Consider the following 24796-nt stretch of genomic DNA (forward strand, 5'->3'; position numbering starts at 1 on the left):
CACGTGAATTATATCAAACTAAGTTACTCTCATCTTACTCTAACTTACTCTAACTCTTAGTAGAAGTAGTAGAAGTTCAACCAGGTTGGATATCACATTGCACCAGATATTTAATAACAATGCAGTGTGCAAACAGTAGTAGGCTAGTACAGATTCCCAGAGTACAGTAGCCTACAACATATTTCAGGGCTTTGCTTATCTAAGGGATCTTAGATTCTGGTTTACTTTTTCCTCTGTATTTGATATATTTTGGTAAAAGAATAATCTTTCATTCATAAATCACCATCATCACAACAAGCAACCAGTAAGTAAGCAATACAAGTGTTAGCAACACTTGAATTCCTTTGTGCTTTTGTTTTATACCGTTTTATGTTGACTCCACAAGGGTAATGCTATAATACACACGGAGGAAATAAATCAAACAGCAGAAATATCCTGTCTATCCTCTTTACTTGTTTTCCCTCAACTTCAGTGTGTGTGTGATCAGGGGTGTCACAAGGGGGTGGGGGGGACTGAGTTACTTGGGCCCACGGTGGAGGGGCCTTAATTATTTTATACTTTAGCTATTGAAAAATAGCAGATCTACAAGCTCGCAGCGCGGCAATCGGTGCCGCGCTGCGAGCTTGTAGATCTGCTATTTTTGAAAAGTCATGAAAATGTGTGCAAATCTTTGAATATATGTATTTTTTTAAGCGAACATTTGTAACTCAAATTTTGCTTCTGGGGGGTCCCTGGAACTAAATATTTTGAGATGGGGGTCCGTGGCCAAATACATATAATTTTGGGGGTCCTTCACGTGAAAATGTTTGAGCATCACTGACATAGAAACATGTTTTTTTTTTTTCCAAAAAACCTTAGAAGGATTTGAAATATTCAAAGACTTGCACAAGTTTTCACGATTTTTCAAAAAATAGCAGATCTACAAGCTTGTACATCTGCTATTTTTCAATAGTTAAAGCACAACATAATTTTTAAATACTTTCCATCATCGGTTAATATATAAACTCCACTGACTTAGCTACTTTCACTGACAATAAAAAAGCAAATATTGCAGATCTACAACAACTTGCCACAATACAGCATGTTTTGGGAGCTTGTAGATTGTGCATTCTTTCTGCGGTCCAGGCCGGCCATTAGGAAAAATAAATAAATAAAATGTCGGCCTTCATTCCATTTTGGGGGCTGGGCGGCCAACAAAGTATCGTCACTGTCGGGCAGAAACCTCGTATCTCCAAGTTTCAAATGTATACGTTTTTTCGCAAAACAAAGCCCTGCTTCATCATACAAGGCTGTTGCACAAAAGTAGTGAAATCAGCAGATCTACAAGCACACAACGCCTCGCACCGCGAGGCATTGTGTGCTTGTAGATCGGCTGTTTTCACTAGTTTAAATCATTTTTAAAATGATGAATTTTGGACATTCAAGGTTTCCACCAGACAACGACGAAATATAACTCATGTACAGTAATTGGCCCACTGGCTTGTCACTTGTCATGATCTGAAATGGCAAATCTTTGAGCAGCAGCAGCGCTATAGAGAGAGATCTCTCTCTATAGCGCACAATGAGGGCCTCTCCAACTCTTTACCGGGCTGAATCAGAGGCCCAGCACGTCCCTGATGGGCACGGTCACACGGCACTGTCATTCTCCCTATGAGGGAGGATTCTGCAAATGCATTTCAATGGGAATGGACTGTTTTTTTTTCTTTCTTCTTTTGCAGAAATCCACAAATGGCAACAAACACCATTCACATTGAAATGCATTGGCAGAATCCACCCCCATAGGTAGAATAAAAGTGCAGTGTAGCCGTGCCCTAAAGCATTAAAGGGGCCCCACCAGGAATTTAAATTTTTTCACTTCTTTCTCATTTTTTGGTCTTCCCAGTGTCTCTTCCAGCCCAAAAACATCTAGGCTATATTCCATTGAGACTATATACAGTATATGAGGTGGAACCATGAGGTAATGTGGTACTAAAATTGGCTTGAATTGATTGACTCTACATGGTTCTCATCGTGGTACCATGCTAATCTTTCCTGTATCGTTCCAATATTAGCCCAAAGACAGCGCTCCGTTGGCCGTTGCCAACAAAGGGCATTTTGGTATTGCTTTTGAAATTGCCTGGAATTACAGACAGAGAGAACATGAAATTCAAATATCTGAATTGAGTCGTTGTTTAGGCTAAAACCTGTATAAAATGTATTGTGGACCGATATTTAAATAAAATATATATTTTGAAAAGCAAGGTGGGGCCCCTTTAATCTACAAAAAAAAAGACGCTGAAATATAGAGAAACAAGGTTTCTACCTGGCAGCAACAATATGGTAAATAAATGTAGCAAATGAAAGCACACTGATCCTCAGATGGGCCCCTGTGCCACGCAGAGCCACACTGATCTGTCTGGTAGAAACGCCCTCGCATCGGGCCTCCGTTCTGGAGAAAATCCAAGCCAAAACCGCACCAAGGGGGAAATGGAAACGATACAGCAGAGTGCACGAGTTACCCACGTGCACGCCGCGGTGGACTGATATACCTGCTGTGAATGAGAATGAGAGCCTCTGCCTCATGCGGTAGCTACCTCATGCGGTAGCTACCTCATGCGGTAGCTACCGGCCCACTGGCTGCATGGGGTATCCTCTCATATTTTAAAGGGAAACTAGGTAACTATTTATATCATATACATGTATATGTATTTTTTAGCAGTCATTCCCCTTTATCAGTCACTATATTATTCATTCCTGGCCGGTCCAGGCCGGCCATTAGGAAAATAATTAAACTGTTTGCACAAAAGTAAAAGTTAAACTGTTTGCACAAAAGTAAAAATTAAACTGTTTGCACAAAAGTAGTGAAAACAGCAGATCTACAAGCACCGGGCTGAATCAGGGGCCCAGCACGTCCCTGGCTGGGGTGTTTCCTTGCAAGAAGACACATCCCCCTGGCTGTATTTTGCTTCTATTCCACTGTTTATGTTGACATTCATCCCTTGGAGAGAGGTTTTTGTCAGGGAGAGCTCAGCCAGAGCTCTTAATTGCTCCCTTTGAACTTCAGAGGGGTTGTGCACTGAGGTAATTGATTGGGCCACAAAAGTGTCAAGTGCTTGTTAGTGATCTCTCTTACCCAGCCCTGGGGTCGGACGGCATAAAGAATGTAAAAGGGGCGAATTGGGCATCCGACGTTGGCACCGATGCAGCGAGTTGGAGCACCCTTCATTAATTAAAAAGGGAACGTTCACAGCGCTGACGCGGCGCTCGATGCCTGCATTGGGTTATCAATGAAAGCATCAAAGACAACTACCTGTTTGATGCCTGTCATAGAGGGGAGGGGGAGGGGGGTGTGTTTGTATACACACAGAATTGCCTAACTCCCCTTTAACTTTCTCCGTAAATCAACGCCCTACTTGATCACACTATACAGTGTCACACAAAAAGCATCAAAAGTATCAGACCGGCAAGCCCGAAATGCGTGGCTCTGCGCTGCGCTTCGAGCTTGTCGATCTGCTACTTTTGCAGTTTTTGGAAAGAAAAATCCTGAAAAGTGTGTGTGTGTGTGTGTGTGTGTGTGTGGGGGGGGGGGGGGGTATACTTTTCTATTGAAAAATAGCAGATATACAAGCTCACCGAGTGCCACACTGCAAGTTTGTAGATCTGCTATTTTTGAAAAGTTGTGAAAATGTGTGCAAATCTTTGATGTGCCTTTTCTATGCGAACATTTGTAACTAAAATTTTGCTTCTGGGAGTGCCTGGAACTAAATATTTTGAGATGGGAAACATTTTCATGATTTTTTACTTCACTCGGCACTCGGTGCCGCGCTGTGAGCATGTAGATCTGCTATTCTTCAATAGTTAAAGCACAAGATAATGCGTAATAATGTGTTTCCCAGTCTAAATGGGTTAAAACCCCCTTCCCCCTATGAAGAACATTCATGGGGGGCCCGCAGTGAATCCTTGTACCCACTACCCAGGGCCCAGAATTTGGTGTGACACCCCTGTATCCACACACCTGACCCGGCATGGGAAGGAAGGCTCACAAAGCTCGTCAGGTGAATAGCTAGCACTCACAATGGCTGCGTTTCCCAAAGCGCTGGTCGTACGAGGGCCTTCGCTCGGCTGCAGTCCTAACGATTATGGCGTTTCTCAAACGCGCTTCTAAGCGCCCCTCGCAAAACAGCCTTCGCACGCCAGTAGGCTGGCCAGAGCCTTGAATTAGAGAGTTCTGCCAACTCTGGCCCCATGTAAATGGAGATGATGCAACTCTCTCCTTGAATGGCTCTGGGCTTCGATTGATAGGACGTCAGCAACTGCGCTCCGAAATGAATTTCAGCTGCTTGTGTGATTCTATCGGGCCGGCCCATCAATAAAACATAACAGAACACTGAAAATTAACACACTTTTAGCGCTGTTGGTAGGCTAACTGGCCGCACAAACCCCTTGTTGTGGGCTCGCCTGGAAGGCGAGCACACGTATGTTATCTTCATTATTTATTTCTATACTAGTCAGTATCCTCAAAACTTTGGCGCGCTTCATCTCTTAAACGCTTACACCTTTCAACACCATTCAAATTTTTATGTGTTCAGCTTACTGAGGACAAGTGTGCGTGTATTTTTCTTTTTGAAATGTTTTGTAGTATAATTATAAAAAAATAAAAATGTTTAACTTTAAGCACCCAATGCATTTCCAATGGGTTTAGTGAGGAAAGGGACCCATGTTTATATTAAGGCGCTGTGGCTGCAATATTCACACTTCAGATATGCTATTTATATCAATGCGTTCACACAGGTCTGCTCTCTGATTTGATCCAAATATCTAAGCTGTGTGATGTATAAAACTATAGTTATAGTTAAAACTATAAATAAATGTCCCTCTCCACTCTACTGATTACACAGCTGTGATCAAGAATCAAGTCCGGGCGATGGGATGTAAATCCCATAGCCATATATCCTAGAGCCCGCAGGGACAGTCAGCCATATTAGTGGTTGTTGTTGGTTGTCAGGGAGATATCAAAACCAATGCATTTCCAAGTCAGATCCACAAACACAATAAAAGCCATGCTCCACTCCTCAGTCTGGAGTGGCCACATAGAAGAACGCCTTGGTTATAGACATAGTGGAGGACAGATGTGATCTGGGATTGTTAGCCTACAGTATATGCACTCAATATACTCCACTACAGTTGGAGTCCATTTGACAGTTGCTGGTTCCCAAACACAGAATCAAAAATGTAGATCTAGAACACATAGAATATGTACAGTACAGTAAGGTTCAGTAGAGTACAGTAAAAGTACAGTAAGGTTCAGTAGAGTACAGTAAAGTACAGTAAGGTACAGAAAGGTACAGTACAGAAAGGTACAGTAGAGTACAGTACAGTAAGGTACAGTAAAGTACAAAACAGTACAGTAAGGTACAGTAGAGTACAGTAAAGTACAGTAGAGTACAGTAAGGTACAGTAGAGTACAGTAAAGTACAGTATAGTAAGGTACAGTAGAGTACAGTACAGTAAGGTACAGTACGGCACAGTAGAGTACAGTATAGTACAGTAAGGTACAGTAGAGTACAGTAAAGTACAGTACAGTAAGGTACAGTACAGTAAGGTACAGTAGAGTACAGTAAAGTACAGTAAGGTACAGTACAGTAGAGTAGAGTAAAGTACAGTACAGTAAGGTACAGTAAGTTACAGTAGAGTACAGTAAAGTACAGTAAGGTACAGCAGAGTACAGTAAAGTACAGTACTTTAAGGTACAGTACAGTACAGTAGTGTACAGTAAAGTACAGTAAAGTACAGTAACGTACAGCACAGTAAGGTACAGCAAGATACAGTAGTGTACAGTAAAGTACAGTACAGTAAAGTACAATACAGTACAGTAAGGTACAGTAGAGTACAGTAAAGTACAGTAGAGTACAGTAAGGTACAGTAGAGTACAGTAAAGTACAGTATAGTAAGGTACAGTAGAGTACAGTACAGTAAGTTACAGTACGGCATAGTAGAGTACAGTACAGTATAGTACAGTAAGGTACAGTAGAGTACAGTTAAGTACAGTACAGTAAGGTACAGTACAGTAAGGTACAGTACAGTACAGTAAGGTACAGTAGAGTACAGTAAAGTACAGTACAGTAAGGTACAGTAGAGTACAGTAAAGTACAGTAAGTTACAGTAGAGTACAGTAAAGTACAGTAAGGTAAAGTACAGTAGAGTACAGTAAAGTACAGTAAGTTACAGTACAGTACAGTACAGTACAGTAAGGTGCAGTACAGTATAGTAAGGTACAGTACAATACTGTAGGGTACTGTACCTTACAGTACCTTAAAGTATCCTATTTGTTGGGTTGGAATCGAGCCCACACTGTTTCGAAGGAACAGTATTTCTAGTTTTAATTTGAAACTACATGCAAAGCTGCAAAGCGCTGTTTCTTGTTGGTAGGCCTATAACTGACTGCACAAATTGACTAACTGCCCGTCTTAAATATATATATATATATATATATATATTTATTTTATTTTATAGGCTAGGCCTATACAGTATTGGTTCTCAAAATGGACTTTGTATCGTTTATATCGATCTGCTGAAGCGGGAGTCGAACCCGGGGCTCTCAATCATTAGACCAACTCTCAACTCGTCAGGCTATTAAGCCTGCTGTGTTCAACTATAAGGACTGATGTCCCCCTCGTCTTGGCTGTAATAATTATAGGGCTACATTTAGTTATATGAACCAATGGACCCTCATCTTCCTAGCCTGATTTCAAGACTCAGCGCTGGAGAACCAGTCGGCGATCATCATCCTACACTCTCAAAATGTGAGTTGCATTTGGGAACCATTTGGTTTCTAACTTCAAACGTCCAAACTAAAATATTTAACAGCCCTGCGCCTCTTTACCTCAGTGTTGGCACAACGCACGAGGGGCTAAAGAGGCAGGGCTGTTATCCTATATTTTAGTTTGGAAGTTTGCAAGTTAGGAACCCAATGGTTCTAATTTGTAGGCTACCTCTCAGAGTGTAGGATGATGCGTGCCTGGCTCCAGCCGACTGTCTGGTTGTCGCTGAGTCGTGTTGGCAAAGGGGGCTGTGTGTTGGACTTGCGACGGGACGATCCGAGTTCTATCACCGCTATACACGCATCGCTGCATGCCTCTTAGCTGGGGACAGGGCAGGGACCCCCACCCCACTGGTCCACGGACCCACTTAACAAATGAGACAGCCTAATAAGCTTGTTCTTTTTTATGTAAGTGTGTGTTGTTGTGCGCTATTTCTCTGTAGCCTATATATCAAAGCAAGCGACACGCATAACATAAAACATAGTTCACCTTTGTATGTTTTATGTATTTATTATATAGCCTAAATATATAGTTCACTTGTTTATTTTGTATAGCAGGTGTGTAGAATAGCCTACTCTATCATCCACAAGACTTAGATAGCTTTTTTAAATACATTTTCATAGTTATACTTAGTTATATAGTGCTCCAGTTTTCTACAAAGGGTGCTTACGGGCGCCCCGGCGCACCCTTAAAAAAACAATCGTACAGACACGTCTGCAGCACCCGTGGGAAACTTGCGGGAGAGGTGTTTGCTTCTAAAATCCTCCTTACGATGGCCATTCGTATGAGGTGTGCATTCAACCGTCATCACAGCCATGGTTCCATTGTAAGAGACGAGCGGTTTCCTGAAAGCCCTCGTTGCTCTTGATTGACAGGTGCCTGCGCAGGCTGCAAGGGACGATTTTGGTCTCTACGACCATGCCTGAGCTTACGAGCACTCAAAATCGCTTTGGGAAACGCAGCCAATGTTCAGCCATGATAACGAGAATGACGATGTAAAAAAGAGGATTGTTCCATGCAGGGGCGTCACACCAAATTCTGGGCCCTGGGTACAAGGATTCACTGCGGGCCCCCCATGAATGTTAACTATTGAAAAATAGCAGATATACAAGCTCAAGTGCCGCGCTGCGAGCTTGTAGATCTGCTATTTTTGAAAAATCGTGAAAATGTGTGCAAGAAACGTATGTTTCTATGTCAGTGGTGCTCAAACGTTTTCATGTGAAGATGATATGTATTTGGCCAAGGACCTCCATCTCAAAATATTTAGTTCCAGGGACACCCCAGAAGCAAAATTTGAGTTACAAATGTTCGCTTAAAAAATACATATATTCAAAGATTTGCGCACATTTTCACGACTTTTTAAAAAATAGCAGATATACAAGCTCGCAGCGCGGCACTCGGTGCCACGCTGTGAGCTTGTATATCTGCTATTTTTCAATAGCTAAAGTTACTAGGGCCCCTCCACCACCTTGGGCCCTGGTAACTCAGTCCCACTTTCCTACCCCTTGTTGTGACGCCCCTGGTTCCGTGCGTAGCATGGCGTGCGAGGGCCCGGTTGAAAGAGATATAGAGATAAGAGAGAATCAAGGAGACGGGCTCATGGCCGTAGCCTCGCACATGCCCCTACATGCTAACTCGAGCTTCTGCAGTGTTGACTTTAATCTGGGGAGCTAACATGTTTGTCTTTGTTTTCGTGTGTTAGGTAAGGATAGGCTTGGTCGTTCACTCTGGAAGTGCATGAGTTGGGGAGATTGCCTATTATACACACACCAAGGTGCCCTTAGAACCTATTTTTTTTTTCTTCCAGAAACAAAAACTCCAAACAAAGTCCATTTTGTTAGACTTACAGTAAGTCTGTATTTATTAACTACCGCGAACCTTAATTAACTAATTTGTTCTCCTATAGTTTCTGACAGCAACTTCTCCCCTGCAGAGTAGAAACTAAATTAGTAGTCTGGAGGTTGCAGATTTTAGCAGCGTATGGGGGAAAACATTATGCCTTCATTTGTTCTTTCCCTTTACCGGGATCACTGAAATTATAAACCTTTTGAATGTTCCTCCTCTTTTAATTACAACAATGATATTCTAGCTTTTTTTTACTCCAGACAGAGAATTAATTCCAACTATCGCAGGCAGTGCTAACCCTAACCCATGTTAAAACTATTGAGGAATTACAATTAGTTTACCTATGACAGTAACATCTATATGATAGACATAATAGGGTATGATAGACATTTTATTTATTTGTATTTGTTATTTTGGCCTAATTGTTCTTCATGCTTGAAGTCTACTTCAGGATCTCTCTTAGAGAGAGGAATCCTATTTCTATCCTTAAAGCATTGAAGACAGCTTTATTGACGCCCCCACCCTTGGCCCCACTTCTCCCTTACATTTGATTTGTTGCATACTTCTCTTGTGATCTGGACAGCGTCATTCAGGACCCTACATGTGTTAACCTGTAGACATAAAGGACCCCCTGTATGTGTTAACTTATAGGGCTTTTGCTGTTGAAGATGGAGCCGTTCTTTATGCTCTTCTTATAGGATTATTGGGCCTCACACAAGTGATGGCTGAAACACGATTTTTTTTCTCTTGAGTCAACCTAACATTGCAGCCTAACGTTGCAGGGAACAGTGTTCTGTTCTGAATAAAGTTGTACTTTTGCCTGTACTGGAAGATGCAAAACCAGAAGACGTTCCTTGACGTAGATTAATATTGATTGTTACGTCTGTTCTTTTTTTTTTTTTTTTTTTTAAAGATTTGTTTTGGGGCTTTTTATGCCTTTATTCGATAGGATAGTATAGGGGTTCCCAAACCTTTTTGTCTCAGGGCACCCCATAAATATTATTTTAATCCGAGGCACCCCTACATTATAATTTTCACTCCGAGCACCTTATATTTATAGCATATTGTTGTTGTCGGGTGGAAACCTTGTATGTCCAAAAGCGTTCTTTATCATCTATAAAATGTACTAAACTAGTGAAAACAGCAGATCTACAAGCACACAACGCCTCGCATTGCGAGGCGTTGTGTGCTTGTAGATCGGCTGTTTTCACTAGTATTGTGCGACAGTCTTGTATGATGAATTATGATGATTATGTTGCAAGGAAAATTTTGAGATAATAGTAAAGTAAAGTTTAAAATAAAGTTTAAAATGATACTAAAGTGTCCAAATAAATTCCAAATATTATCAAATTATCTCGCGGCACCCCTGGACTGCCGTCGCGGCACCCCAGGGTGCCCCGTCACCCACTTTAAAAACCCCTGGGATAGTAGACTGACAGGAAACGGGGAGAGAGATGGGGAATGACATGTGGCAAAGGTCGTCCGGATCGGGAATCGAACCGGCGACGCCAGCAGGCATCATAGCCTATTATGTGGTATGCGCCTTGACCAGCGGGCGCCCCCGTTATGTCTGTTCTTATCCCTGAAATGAATACTACTGTTTAGATTTGTTGCGACCGTAGGTCGCACTTACTACCAAAACCTCCACCGGCTGTCTGTCCGTCTGTCTGTCTGTCTGTCTGTCCGTCACACGTCACATGTCACACTTTTTCCCTGCTCATGTCTCCGCAACCGTTGCCCCGATCCATGCCAAATTTTGCACACACACTCCTTGCCTGCCAAACTACATCAATTCATCAATTCTCACATGGCTCTCTTCTAGCGCCACCTTGAGGCCGATTCTTGCAAAAAACATTTTTGGACACAGCTCCTACAATTTTTGCCCTAAAATCACGCCAATCGGTACACAGTATCTCTAGACTCATGTCATCAACATGGATCTGTCCCATATAGCGCCACCTTCAGGACGATTTTTTAAAACACATTTTTGGACACTACTCCTACAGATTTTGCCCTAAAATCACACAAATCGGTACACAGTATGTCTACACTCATCTCATCAACATGGATTTCTGTCCCATATAGCGCCACCATCAGGCCAACTTTTTCAAACACATTTATGGACACTGCTCCTACACATTTTGGCCTAAAATCACGCTGCGACCTGACGGTCGCTTACCTCCCGATTAGGGAGTCTTACTGGTATTACTGCTTTTGTTAGTTATCCAGGTGGTAAGTGTGTCACTGATAGTTCTCAATAGCTGACAGAACAGACCGTCCTCAGATGCTGAATCCTTATTTAGGCTTTTATGGCCTCGCCTGTTACAATTCCTATTAATACATTTTTTGCAGTTATGCCTTATCTCACATTAGGATGATTTTTGTGGCTGTACTCAGTAAAAAAGCGGTACAGGCCCTACCTAGTCTACTAAGTCTAGGATATGTGTCTTTTCCATTGTTGGTTTGATCTACTGTATATGTCTGCTGGTCCTTTGAGTGCTACATAGTGAAAATGGGCACGTACCTTTTAGGCGAAGCCCGAACTGGCGAAGTGGGGAAATGTCCGATACCGTAGCGATCTGGCGAACGTCTTCTGGACAGGGCGTTTATCGTGCGCTTGCCCAGGCCTTACGGCCTGGGCATAAATATAACGATTGCATTCACCACGGCTTCGTAACTCGCGCGGCCGGCCGCGGCCCTGGCCCGCTCTTCGCGGCCACTCGCGCCTGCGGCGCTCGGGGGCGAAGAGCAGGACCAAGGTCCGCTGGCCTTCGCGCCGCTTGCAGTGTCGTGGACAATCGATTCGCCAGATCGCTACGGTAGGAGACAAATCCCCACTTCGCCAGTTCGGGCTTCGCCAGAACAGGACTTTCCCGTGAAAATAGGCTGTTTCTGGATAATATGCCTCATCTTTAACCTGGGAGAGCATGTCTGGTTATTAACCTTTTTCTCCACAGCCCTATTGCTTTTGTTGTATTTTTATGTTTGCTGTATGCAATGTCATGATTCTAAGGAATTAGTCTTGCTAAGGGTTAGAGTTTCTATCATATATTTTATCATGTATGTTGAATATTGATTTGGCACTTGCAGGTCATGCCGCGTAGTTATGTTTCACTTCCCTGTTTTAGTTTGGTGATTAAATGTGTGAAATGTAATCAAAGGCAGAAATGATGAGGTGAAATTATATTATTATGGTATATTGTTTAGTAGTGAATTTGCTAGTTTAAGTCCTGAGAACCATTTAGATAAGATCAGTATGTAGGGAGTAGAGGATAGAAGGTCACAGCTGGCAGCTAGTCAGTGGCCCATTTGTTTTATGGCCGTGTGAAGGAGATAAGGAGTTCTTGGCTTTTTAACAAGCTCTGAGAGGAATGTGTTATTCAGGGACGTGCTGGCCATTGGGAAAAGCGGGACAACTCCCGAACGGCTGGTTCATTCCCGGCCAGTCCAGGCCGGCCATTAGGAAAAAAATACAAATAAAATGTCGGCCTTCGTTCCATTTTGGGGGCTGGGCGGCCAACAAAGTAAATCGTCACTGTCTGGCAGAAACCTCGTATATCTCCAAGTTTCACATTTGTAAAATTCTTTCGCAAAGCGAAGCCATGCTTCATCATACAAGGCCGTTGCACAAAAGTAGTGAAAACAGCAGATCTACAAGCACACAACGCCTTGCGTTGTGAGGCGTTGTGTGCTTGTAGATCGGCTGTTTTCACTAGTTTAAATCATTTTTTAAATGATAAATACAAAACAAACGGTTTTGGACATACAAGGTTTCCACCCGACAGCGACAAAATATAACTCATGTAATTGGCCCACTGGCTTGTCACTTGTCATGATCTGAAATGGCAAATCTTTGAGTAGCAGCAGAGCTATAGAGATCTCCAACTCTTTTTCCCGGGCTGAATCAAGGGCCCAGCACGTCCCTGGTGTTATTGTATAATCATCCAAATGGTGCAGATTATGTGGGGTGTATACAGTACATTTCCCTCAACATGCTGCTGAATATAATGATGAATAATGATATTCCATCTTTGTTAAGAATTAGAACATTTGGAAGCCATTTACAGGCAAACATTATATCAAAATCCTTATTCTTAAACAGACATTTGTAGCATTTGTGTCACCCCCGGTGCAGTCTAAGTAAAATCGTCTTGGCTCTGTGTTGTGGTCTACGACACTGGTTTTCAACCTTTTCAGGCCGCGACCCCCAAAATAATCATATTTGAACTGGGGACCCCCCCCCCCCCCCACCTGACGAGCACTAAGAGTTGAGGCATCACATTTTGTATAGCACGGTTCTATTGTGAAAATAGCAGATCTACATGCTTATACAACGCTTCGCAACACGAGGCGTTGTGAGCAGCTATTTTCACAGTTTCTGCCTCTAATATTTGACAATTTGGCCAATGTTTAATTTTCCATTTTAGAGGTATTAAAAAGTCCTTAAATTGTCACTTAAGAAATGTGCATAAACCCTACACCTAAACTTTATGTTGGTTTGTTTACTGTTGCGTGAGAAAACAATGTTGCACATTAAGTTAATCATCTGGGGACCCCTCAAAATAATTTGAGGACCCCCCTGGTCTACGATACCTAGTTATAGAAAAGTGCATCTTATGAGACGAGGGGAGATATAAACAGTAGTCTCCTATTGAGGAGAGCAGTATGATGGATACATTATCCTAATATGTCACCTAGGTCTCAATGAAGAGTTTGATATTCTGCCATTTCGGTAATCAACCCAACCCGAGGGAGATGGTTTTGTTGAGAGTTTGCATTTGCGTTTGCATACAAAAGTATTGGCATCAAAATGTACTTAAAGTACTAAAAGTAAAAGTACAAAATGTTTGAAAATAGCAGATCTACAAGCTCACAACACGATGCGGCATGTTGTGAGCTTGTAGATCGGCTATTTTCAAATAGCCAAGGTATAAAATAGGGCTAAAGTGGTTTATGTATGTTTTAACATATATATTATAATTTATATCAGCAAAGTAAGTAGTAACTATATTTTCCAAATAAATGTATTGGAGTAAAAGTACAACATTTGGATCAGATGTAGTGGAGTAGAAGTAAAACGTTTTGGAATTTGGAAATACTCAAGTAAAGTACAAATACCTCAAAACTGTACTTAAGTACAGTACTTAGTACTTTTACATCAATGCAGATGACGTTAATATAATGAAAGGTGATTTAGAAATAAAAGAGAGCAATGGATTAAATCCACCATAAAACGGTCAGTGTCAGTTGCCTCGGAAGGCAACGGGAATCCCAGTGTTGTTGAAAACAGTTTTCCAGGAGAATGAAAGGCTAACTCGAAGGATACAAATGTAACCAGAGGACCCATGTGCAGTATTTTGGGTAAGCAGTCCTCCTTTTCCCAATAAACACTAATGAACCTGCATTAGTGTTTAATGGGAAAGAAGCTCCTTATCTTCCTTGTTTATGTTCCCTGCAAGGGCATCCCTTTCAGTGGTGAAAAAAAAAGTACAAGTAAAATTATCAATACTGCAATATAGAAATATTCTGTTACAAGTCTGTAATTCAAAATGAAATTGAGTAAAAGTATTCAAGTGTTTCAAAATAGCAGAGCAACAAGCCAGAGATTGGCTATTTTCAAATAGTGCTAGTAAATGTGCTTTTGCTGCAGCAAATATTGCAGCTTTGATGAGGAAATCTATCCTGCTCTCTTCTTTTCAATTATTTAATAGTTCATCTGTATGTCAATGCAACCTACCGCTGAAAGAGAGCAAAAAGCTTAGGTACATTTTGTCAATCAATGTAATGAACAAAAGGGAAAGAATACACGGTTTTTGAGCGAGGCTTTGAAGAAAAGAGGAGAACATCTGACGCAGACCAGACAGCTTCTGTGACAAATACCAAACACACAGTGGGCTCAATGAAACTGCAAACCTTCCTCTCTTGTTTCTTTCCCTCTTAAGCTGGCCGCACACTAGCCGATAATCGGGCTATTTAATTACCCTTCCGACAATCGGGCTTCCCCCGACTGAAACGGGCCCGACAATCGGGCATGAACGTCGTCTAGCGTGAGGTCTCACAGATCCACTCGGAGCCCAGCCGAGTGGCTCGGAGGACGGTCGGGGACAGCCCGACTCTTTTCAAACATGTTTGATATTTTCCTGGATCAGTACTGTTCTGGAAGACTGGAACAGCAGCAGGAGACTGAAAATAGGTAGGCTACAGCAGCCGCTGATAGACGCAAGTCTCTGTGCATACATCTGACTGAGTGACAGATCCATCTCTTTTTTTTTCTCTCCACCTCTCCCTCTGCCTCACTCAGACACACACACGCGCGCGCACACACACACACACACACACACACACACACACACACACACACACACACAGACACAGACACACTTTTCATAGCGTCCGTCCGTCCATTAGGTTGTATCATGAATGATTTGGCTTTAAATTAAAACTCAACAGTAACGCGATCCAAAAAACAAACAGAAGAAATAAGGCTACCAGCCACTGTCTGCAGTCAGTCATAGGCAGCGACCAGGCACATCACATCAGAGAAGTACACGCCTACTACGGGGGCTCTCCCGGTCTCCCCTGATCTATTCTACAAGCCTACAACGTGGCACGGAAGGGACACCTTTTGGTCTTGGAGATCTATGTTCTGTGTGCGCTACACCGTCATACGACTAATCATAAATCAGGCACCGTGAGAAGGAGCAGCACTCGACTATAGCGCAGGAGAGAGAGGGGATGTCAGAGTTGGATGAACATGAAACGTGTCAAAGTGAACTCATATCATCAAAATAGGACACAACTTCCATATTGAAGCTTTTTTTCCGTTGCGTGAGGCGTTGTGTGTTGAGTGAGTGGATAACGTAATGTGTTTGTATGTGCGTGTGCGTGCGTGTTGCCAAGCACAGCGCTCAGAACAGCCCCCGTGGCATTTGTATCAATTATATTAGGCCTATTTATTATTGCTGTGTTCGAGCCCGACTCAATCGGTATAGAATCCTGTAGCGTGCGGAGCGCCCGACTGTACAAAACGGCTAGTATGAGCCCGTTTAGATTATCTGGTCAAATAATCTGAAAAACATATCCTGTAGTGTTTAATTCTACCCGATTCAGTCGGGCCAGATTATCTTGTAGTGTATTGCCAGCTTTAGTCCGAGCGTTTCAGGCAAAAATCGTGCACTTTATGAAAGGAGCATGACATTTGGGGCATCGCAGATTTGTCATGGGAAACTTGTGGGAGCCAATCAAAGTTGCTCTCATAGACTTTACTATAGAGTAAAATAATACAAAAAATAAATATGCTTTAAGTAGCATGTGAGGGGTCAAACTAGGTGTTTTTCGGGATTCTGAATCCAATGCAAGCATTTGTTTTGCACGAAAAACATTCCTTTCCCAGAAACGTCCGCCACAAAACTGTGAAAAGTGATGACTCATCACTAAATCATAGTTTTATTGCCAAATTATGGGGTCAGTTTTTAGCTCAAGGATTTTTTTTCCTGCAAAACAAATGTTTGCATTGGATTCAGAATCCCGAAAAACACCTAGTTTGACCCCTCACATGCTATTAAAAGCATATTTATTTTTTGTATTATTTTACTCTACAGTAAAGTCTATGAGAGCCCAACTTTGATTGGCTCCCACAAGTTTCCCATGACAAATCTGCGATGCCCCTATAGCCAAAAATGTTCCATATGGCATGTTCTAACTGTGTGCCAAATGTCATGCTTCTTTCATAAAGTGCACGATTCCATCAAAATACTGCCCGAAACGCCTGGACTATATTTCTGCTTGTCTGTATGTGCATTGTTATGGGGTGTGTTTGTCCTTCCCAGGGGCATAGTTCTGCCGATTTAAAATGACTCCAATACAGAACTAAAACTTCCTATGATTGGCCGCTAGTTGCGCTGTCCCCCCCCCCCCCCCCCCCCGGCCGATCGCAAAAAGAATTTCCCACCATTGGATCCCATTCATTTTCCCCTTTAGTTTTCTAACCTTAATTAACATTTTCATGAATACTGTATGGTTCCTATTGCTAGTTAAAAATTGCCTTTCAATCACCATCATATTCGTTTTGTCGAAATGTTGTCCAATGTATTTTAAAATAAATGATAAAGTTGCGGGGGGGCGTGGCCAACTAAACTGATACCAGCCGGCTGTGTTCTTCTTCGTGTGCTGTATTTCGGGAGGCTCCGACCACATTCTCCCATGTATCCCTGCGTTGCACGTGACCGTTGGCAGCCAATAGCATCTCTGATGCCTTTACAATTCTATGATGGGGCCACCCATATTCCAAGGGGTAGAAAGGGCCATTTGCGCTGCATAGAAACCAATGGCTTCGCTTCGTCCATATTCTTCTACAGTCTATGGTCCTTCCTCTTTCACAGGACTTACGTTGCATTTGATGTATTGAACGGTGACAAAATATGCCATTTTCTATTCCAAGGAAAAACAATAAAGAATAATAATCATCCTGGAACTTGTTGGTAAGCTGAAATGCTCCAGAATGCACATTAGATGGAATGTGTTGCAAGTTTAGGTTTTGTACCATTCCAATGAGGGACTTTGTGTGATTCTGTGGTTTGGAACAAATGGCATTTTTAATATATTACACAATGCTTTTACTAACTAAGCAAGGAGGCAGGACATAGCTCTGACCTTACCATCCCCCAGGTCAGAAATGACTTTGCATCCTGAAACCTGACTCCAGGGGATTTACTGGGCATTTGACCCTTCCTGCCTTCATGTCCCATGCTCCCGTAGTAGTGGGAGAAATATGTGAAAAAGGTGTTCACTTCCGGCAGAAATTAAGCGTGAAATTTGCACCTAGGGGTATTTTTGTGTGCCGAATTCAAAAATTGACGGTCCCAAGCATTTTTCTCAAATTCACTTTTCTCTCATTCACTTACCATAGGGTTAGGGTTAGGGAGTGTTCGTCTAATACTTAAGGTTGGTATAGTCCATGAAGGGGGGGGGTTCTCAAATAATAATTTGATTGTCAGGGGGGACCATGACTTTTTTATTTTGGCTGGAGGGGGGTCCATGCAACTTTCATTTGTTGAATTTTGTATTAAAAAATGTTTTCTTTTGTTATTTTTCATACGTGTTTCCTCCCCTATATTTATCAAGTTCCCCCTGATTGACTTGGTATATTCCGCTTCTGTAAATCTCACCACAAGGAACGAACGCATTCATTGGGCGCAGTCGGCGACTCTGCGCTGACGGCGCAGTGCTCCACTGGGGAGGAGGAAAATGGCCAAAGTTGAGAGAAGATCAGCGATCAGAAAAGAAAGTTTAATGCATTTAAATGTAAGAGTTGCCTTAGAGCGACTGTCAGGAAATGACACAAAAGAGAAATTTGAGTTTGTGTTGCATTCTACAAAAGTGATTGTGAAGCGAACAGACAGAACCAACACAGGGCTTTACAGGGCTATATTAATTAGGCCTACTTTAAACCATACAGCTTTTGGTAGGCTGTATAATGACTTGAATAATATGAATGCCCTATTAATTTCGTATCGGCATTGCCAGGGTGGCAGTGCGCTGTGCGCACTATCAGTTGTTCATTTGGGGAGCGCACAGCATGGCGCACTGGCAGTTCAGCCAACGTTTAAATCTTTAGATGTAATAGGGACACAATAGTCATTGGTCATGGAAGTGAGGCTTTTCAAGGAATGAGGTGACGTTTTATTTGTTTTAATCGCTTCATAATTGACCGAGCCATGATGAACTTAAACCAGAACAAAACGTAATCCTGTAAGGTGACATTCCCAATCCCCCCAAAAACCGTGGTTTCGATAGCTACAGTTTACCCTCTATCGCGCATATAGTGTAGGCCTATATGTGAGGAGTTGCTCAGTCAGATAAAAGGAATCCTTCTATATACCAGTAGGCTAATAGGCATAATATAATATGGGTCTTTGTGGGTCTCGTCTGTCTCACTCGCTTTCTCTCTCCATCTCTCTCGCTCTGTGCCAAAACATGTCCAAATGGAGACGCTTCATGCGCGGAGCGCAGACACACACAGAGAGAGCGAGAGAGCGAGAGAGAGAGAGAGAGAGAGAGAGAGAGAGAGAGAGAGAGAGAGAGAGAGAGAGACGTTATCTTGCTAAAGTAGTTGCTGTTTGGTTTATTGCAAGATTTTGCGAGTCTGCTGGCCGCCGCTCGTTTTATTTTTTGATCGCCCGTTTCCAAGGTAAATAGGGCTAGGCTACCGCCTGGTTACATTGTGGTTGAACTTGAAGAATTAAGAAACACAGGGAGATGGAGGATGCATTATTAAGCAGCTTGGATACATACATGTCCCGTGGACAGACGTGGACTATTAAGCGATTCCTTGTTGCGGTTGACAAAGTGGGGCAAACGTATCCTATATGCAAGAATGTTGCAACTTCTTCCCTCCATAATTTCGCACTGACTACCGAATTATGTATGAGAATGTGACCCTTTCTGTATTAGTTGAGTACAAAGAGACCCACATTTAATCCCAAAAGCGTTCTGGTGGTCCTTTTAGTTGATCTTGTATCAATGAACTGTACTGTTCTGTACCCTCAATCAATCAATCAATTGTCAAATAGGGTGCTATATTAATAGGTCAGCATTCATTTTATTGTCTCCTAGTACTGTTTGTGTGTGTGTGTGTGTGTGTGTATATATATATATATATATATATATATATATATATATATATATATATATATATATATATATATATATAGTTTATTGGGGAGGGGGGGCCATGCATTTTCCTCAAGTCACGCAGGGGGGGTCCCCAAAAAAAATCTGAAGGGTGGGGGGGGGGCAATGACATTTTTTTAAAAGATAAAATCTGTCAACCAGCCCCCTCTAGTGGATTTTAAACGTACACTCCCTTAGGAAAAAAAGACCCCCCAAAAATCTTCTTTAAGTAGCATGTGAGGGGTCTATCTAGGGGGGTTTCATGATTCTGAATCCATTCCAAGCATTTGTTTTGCACAAAAAACATTCCTTGGGCAAGAAATGGACCCCACAAACTATGGTTTAGTGATGAGTCATCACTTTTCAAAGTTTTGTTGTGTCCATTTCTCGGAAAGGAATGTTTTTCGTGCAAAACAAATGCTTGCAATGGATTCAGAATCCCAAAAAACACCTAGTTTGAGCCCTCACATGCTACTTGAAGAAGATTTTTTGGGGGGTCTTTTTTCCCTAGTATGGTAAGTGAATGAGAGCCACCAGATCCCATGGGAAAAGTGCTTGGGACCGTCAATGTTTGAATTCAGCGCACAAAAATACCCCTAGGTGCAAATTTTCACGCTTTCTGCCGGAAGTGAACACATTTGCCTTTTTTTGTTACATATTTCTCCCACTATAGCATGTGTTGTCAAATGATGCTCCTCCAGCGAATTTTGGAAGCTTAAAGGGGAGCTCCGGTCGTTTTCAAGGGCTTTTGTAACCCCATATTATCATATTCTAACATGGAAAACTAAAACTAATTTTATTTTGGAGGTAAATTTACATTTTTTTGGAAACGCGAAGCTATGACCTCACTTCCTACGGCACTTCCTACAGCACCCATAATGCTTTGCGCAAGCAGCTGCACAACAACGAGAGCCAAACAAAGCTAAGCTAACAGCATAATATCCACGATATCATCCTCGCTGCGCTGCTGCTTTTAGTTTGTTTGTTGCTGTTGGTTGGAAGTCACGTAGTAAGAAGATGGGATGTTATGACCGCAGCGCAGTGATGCTGAGCAGTTGTAGAAGTTTTGAAACGTGTGCAACTGTGTCGGTGAAACAACATGGCATTGTTGTTTTACAGTGGTGTGATGATTGAATGAAGCCGAGCGACGGAGCGAGCCCCGGGTGCTGCTACCTGCAGAACGATGGGACATGAATCTGCGGTTGTGTAGTGATTAGTAAACATTTCACAACAGATGACTTCCACCGAGATGTAATGGCAGGATTGATGGACACAATGCAAAGCTAAGAAAACAAAGACCACGATAAAGGAGAACGCGGTTCCATCTGTATTCCCCCAAATACAGTGAATGGACAACTGCTGAACTGTCCCTTGTAAAGCAGAACATAGGTATGTACTGTATGTTTGGAATTAAAATGCCACTCTACGAAACATAATGTATAATGTACAAGCAAAGGTTGCAACTTGATTCATGTTTGTAACACTTATTTTGTTGTCATCTCTTGTCTTTAGAATCATCCATCTAATGGGTGGAGAGGCTTCATATCAAGGTGTATTCTTTCAAGAGGTAGGACTACTTTTAGGCTATTGTTATTGCTAGCGATGCTAATCTTTAGCCTGTAACAGCAGTGCGGTTCCAACATTAATGTAAATGTGCGGGGCACCCAAAAGTGGTGAGATAAAAGTCAACAGAGGGGACTGTATTATAATGTATATGAATCGACAAACAACCCCTCCCCCAGTGGCTGCACAGTAATTATGATGTAACGTGAGCTATTATAAAAGATGATGATGATACACTCTGATTCCTAGTGTAGGCAACCAAACGTTGGGTATTTACAACTGTGAAGTGTGTGAATCACTAGAATATATTTTATTCAGACAAACTCATAAACAAACTGAATCCATATAACTCCACTAAAACACATAGCAGTACTGTAACACTCCCCTTCCCTCATTGACCATACATGAGGCTAGATCGCATTGTTTTTTACGTTTTTTACTGATTAGGTGCGTGGTCTAAATGTTATTGTTTTTCTAGATTGATATTCCTATGCATTTGTTATATTGTTGTTGATGTACTGACATTATCCTATTATATACTGATATACTGTATTACCTGCTTATTGTACATCGCTTTGGATTAAAATCTGCTAAATGCCTAAATTGTAATCATCCAGCACTTTTGCCAGTTACTTTTTATTCTTTTGCACTACACTGTTTTATAAAGTAGGGTTTAAACTTACAAACAAAAAACTGTTTAAATATGGAGATAAGCGGTTTGTGCCCGAGAGCAACCCCCCAACATTACATGAAATATGTAACATGGTAAAATGCAGTGTTACTGTTGTTAGCTTATAGATCTGTTCTTTTTTTTTGCAAACTGGTTTAGGATTCTCATTGCATGGTCTGATTACTAGAAATGGGGTAAAAGCTATGGCAACATTTTGAAATGTCATTGTAAAAAATCTGTGTACCCTGAAACATTTTTCCTCCTCTTTGTCTATAATTGCATAAGGTGCTGATACATCACATACTCCACCATGTCCAAGATGATGTCCATAGCAGTCCTGCGGGAAGACAGCGGTACAACTGTCTACATCGCCCTCGGAATGAAGAGATGCCGTAGAAGAAGCAGCTTACAAGGAACTCCCAGGAATATTATTTACTCTCTCATTTCTTACAGCAATGCGATCTAATTTTTTAATATTAGACTACTCTAAAGCCACTTTCAACTCTAATGTTGCCTCGCCTGTGCTCTGTACGCCCAGTAATAAGCTTGTTATTTTAATCAGTCAAATTGGGAAATAAGATAAAAGTGAGAGAATAATTTTCCAAATCCTAGGGAGAAAAATAATCATTTACAAGAATCGTGCTGCCCTTCTGCAGATATAAGTGTCTGCTAAATTTCTAAATTGGATCAGCACACAGGGAACATGTCAGAACCCTAAAATATCCAGGACAACCATGTCCTAGCTCTGGTCGAGAGTGTGCGCTGCTCAACCCATTTTCAGTATTGGCTACACAGCACAAACTGTATTAGAATAACGGTTTCAATTTCAGGTGGACTACACACTAAAAAGGCATACAGCAGGCAACGATGTATCAGGATGTGAATAAAAACAATATATAACATGAGCTTTTTTGGTTTAATCCTTGCAATCTGTCATGAAAATATGTATTTACCGGTAATATATTATTTGCTGGAGTAGAGCAGTGGTTCTTAAACTTCACAAGCCGTGACCTCTGGTGTCCCTGCAACATAATCATATTTGAACTGGGGACTCCCCCACTTTTGAACTGGGGACCCCCCACCCTGATAAGCACTTAGACTGTAGGAGTTGAGGCATTACATTCTGCTCGATTCCGTTCCACAGATAAATATTGTGAAACTAGCGATCTACAAGCTCAAACTCCCAGACTCAAAGGTTGAGAACCACTGGACTTCAGTAAATGCTCTGAAACAGAAGTACTTGCCACTGTGTTTGTTAAATTGTACTGTGTTTACTGTGTTACAAATGGCAGGTTCACAGCACTCCATACTGTGTACATTATATTTCTTACAAGTAAAAACAGAAAAGAAGGAAAATCAAATGTATTGAATCTATTTTATTATCTATTATGACAATCATAGAAATGTTCACATTTCTATGCATTTGTTATGTATAATAGAATATAATGATGCCAGGGTAAGAAGACGTCGACTCTCCAGTCCACTTGCGACGACTCTCCAGGACACGCTCCAAGCGATACCGCAGTGCCTGCAGTGAGAAGAAAATACTGTAACATGTTGCATTGTCTTTGTCACACACAAAGGGAGGGTTCATCGCCATGGCAGCTTATCGTGTACATCAGGGTCTGCAACCTTTTTCCAATGAAAAGCGCCATGGTTTTATTTTTTAGATAGTGTGCCATGTCAACACGCCATCATAAGTGTGGACATATTTTGATTGGAAGGACATAACAATCATTAGACTCTGAGCAATAAGTCACTTATCTCCCAGACTCCCTCCCCAGTCAGAGTTCATAGCTTTAATGAATGTAGAATTATATGCAGGATGTCATTTGCTGCAAATTAGGTGACTTAATTTAATTTACGATGTTTAAAATAAAAATCCTGTCTCACACTTCTGCCAGTGTGCCAGTGATCACCCTCCCCTGTGCCAATGTTGGCACTCGTGCCTAAGGTTGCCTAACCCTGGTGTACATTTTTGTCATGGACATACAAAATATTAAATATGACCAGAGAGATCTGCTAGCCCTAAATATTAGCCTACTAGTGCTGTTGTTCTCAGTGTGTTGAGGGACCTTCAGTTGAAGATGGTTCAAATGGATCACAGGTCTATTTTCTGAGAGCAGTGGTGTAAGCAGTACTTGTAAAATGTTGAGGCTTTTGTACTTATTTCCAGCTTTCTGTACTGGTACTTGACTTGAGCTCGAATCCAAATATAGTACTTGTACTCCATTACAATCATTTGAAAACTTGAGTTACTTCGCACATAAATGATTATATTATAAAACCTAATTAATCAACTTTAGCCCTATTTTATATCCAGGCTATTTGAAAATAGACGATCTACAAGCTCACAATGTGTTGATGTGATGTGTTGTGAGTTTGTGGATCTGCCATTTTCAAACATTTTGTACTTTTAAAGTATATTTTGATGCCAATACTTTAGTACTTTTACTTCTTACAGAATGTTTTCTATATTGCAGTATTGATAGCCTACTTTTACTCAAGTATCTTAGTCCTTTTTCCATCTCTGTCAGAGTGTACAAATGGGACCAAATAGACCCATAGGAGGTACTGGAAAATAAAAGGTTTGAGAGCCACTGTACTAGTGGACTCCTAATGTAAAATACATAGTAAAGTCAGTGCCATCATACATATTCTAAAGTAAACTTAGGCCTACAGATTAATTGTAATTGTAAACTGTAATTGGGATTAATATACAGTAGGAATGTGCATGCCAGGACACATTGATGATGACACTCACATACACAAAGAAGTTATACATGAATGAAACATACCATTGGGTCTTGGTTGTCTCTTCCAGTTCAACTTGGAGATCTTAGCAGCATGGAGTAGTCACAACAAACGGGCAGAATAACTTGGGTGCAGAGAATGGTCCTACGACAGTGTGTCTGTATGATGTTAGCTTAGTGGAGTGAGTCCCAGCTGGCAGAGAGACGCCTCGTCTTTTCTCGCTGGTTCCCGTCGCTGCTTTTCTTTTTTCTTCCTTCTTCTAATGTAATGCATAGCCTACTCCAGTTCATATAAAAAGTAGTTCTACCGAAGATTCTGCCCTATGTCAGTAGAAAACATGTCTGAAACAACCATACTGTTGTTGTTGCTAACTAGCGTTCACGCTACGGCAACCACACCGGGTCAAATCCTATTGTAGTCTCTGTAGCTACAACGACCTACTACCACGTACGTCATAGCCCCGGGAACCCAGGCGTTCCATTGGCCGAATCCG

General features: G+C 41.7%; 1 protein-coding gene and 1 long non-coding RNA gene across 3 annotated transcripts in view; both read left to right on the top strand.

Moving 5' to 3' along the window:
• LOC308308356 (uncharacterized protein) overlaps positions 1-24796 on the top strand; it is a 79845-nt gene that overhangs the window by 2469 nt on the left and 52580 nt on the right. The gene's annotated exons all lie outside the window — the stretch shown is intronic.
• LOC308307977 lies at positions 20334-21972 on the top strand. The gene is made up of 3 exons (XR_013963250.1): positions 20334-20705; positions 20829-20883; positions 21835-21972. It is a non-coding gene; the product is annotated as an uncharacterized lncRNA (long non-coding RNA).

The sequence above is a fragment of the Nannobrachium achirus genome, assembly GCF_963921795.1.
Source record: "Nannobrachium achirus genome assembly, chromosome: 22".
Lineage (NCBI taxonomy): Eukaryota > Metazoa > Chordata > Actinopteri > Myctophiformes > Myctophidae > Nannobrachium > Nannobrachium achirus.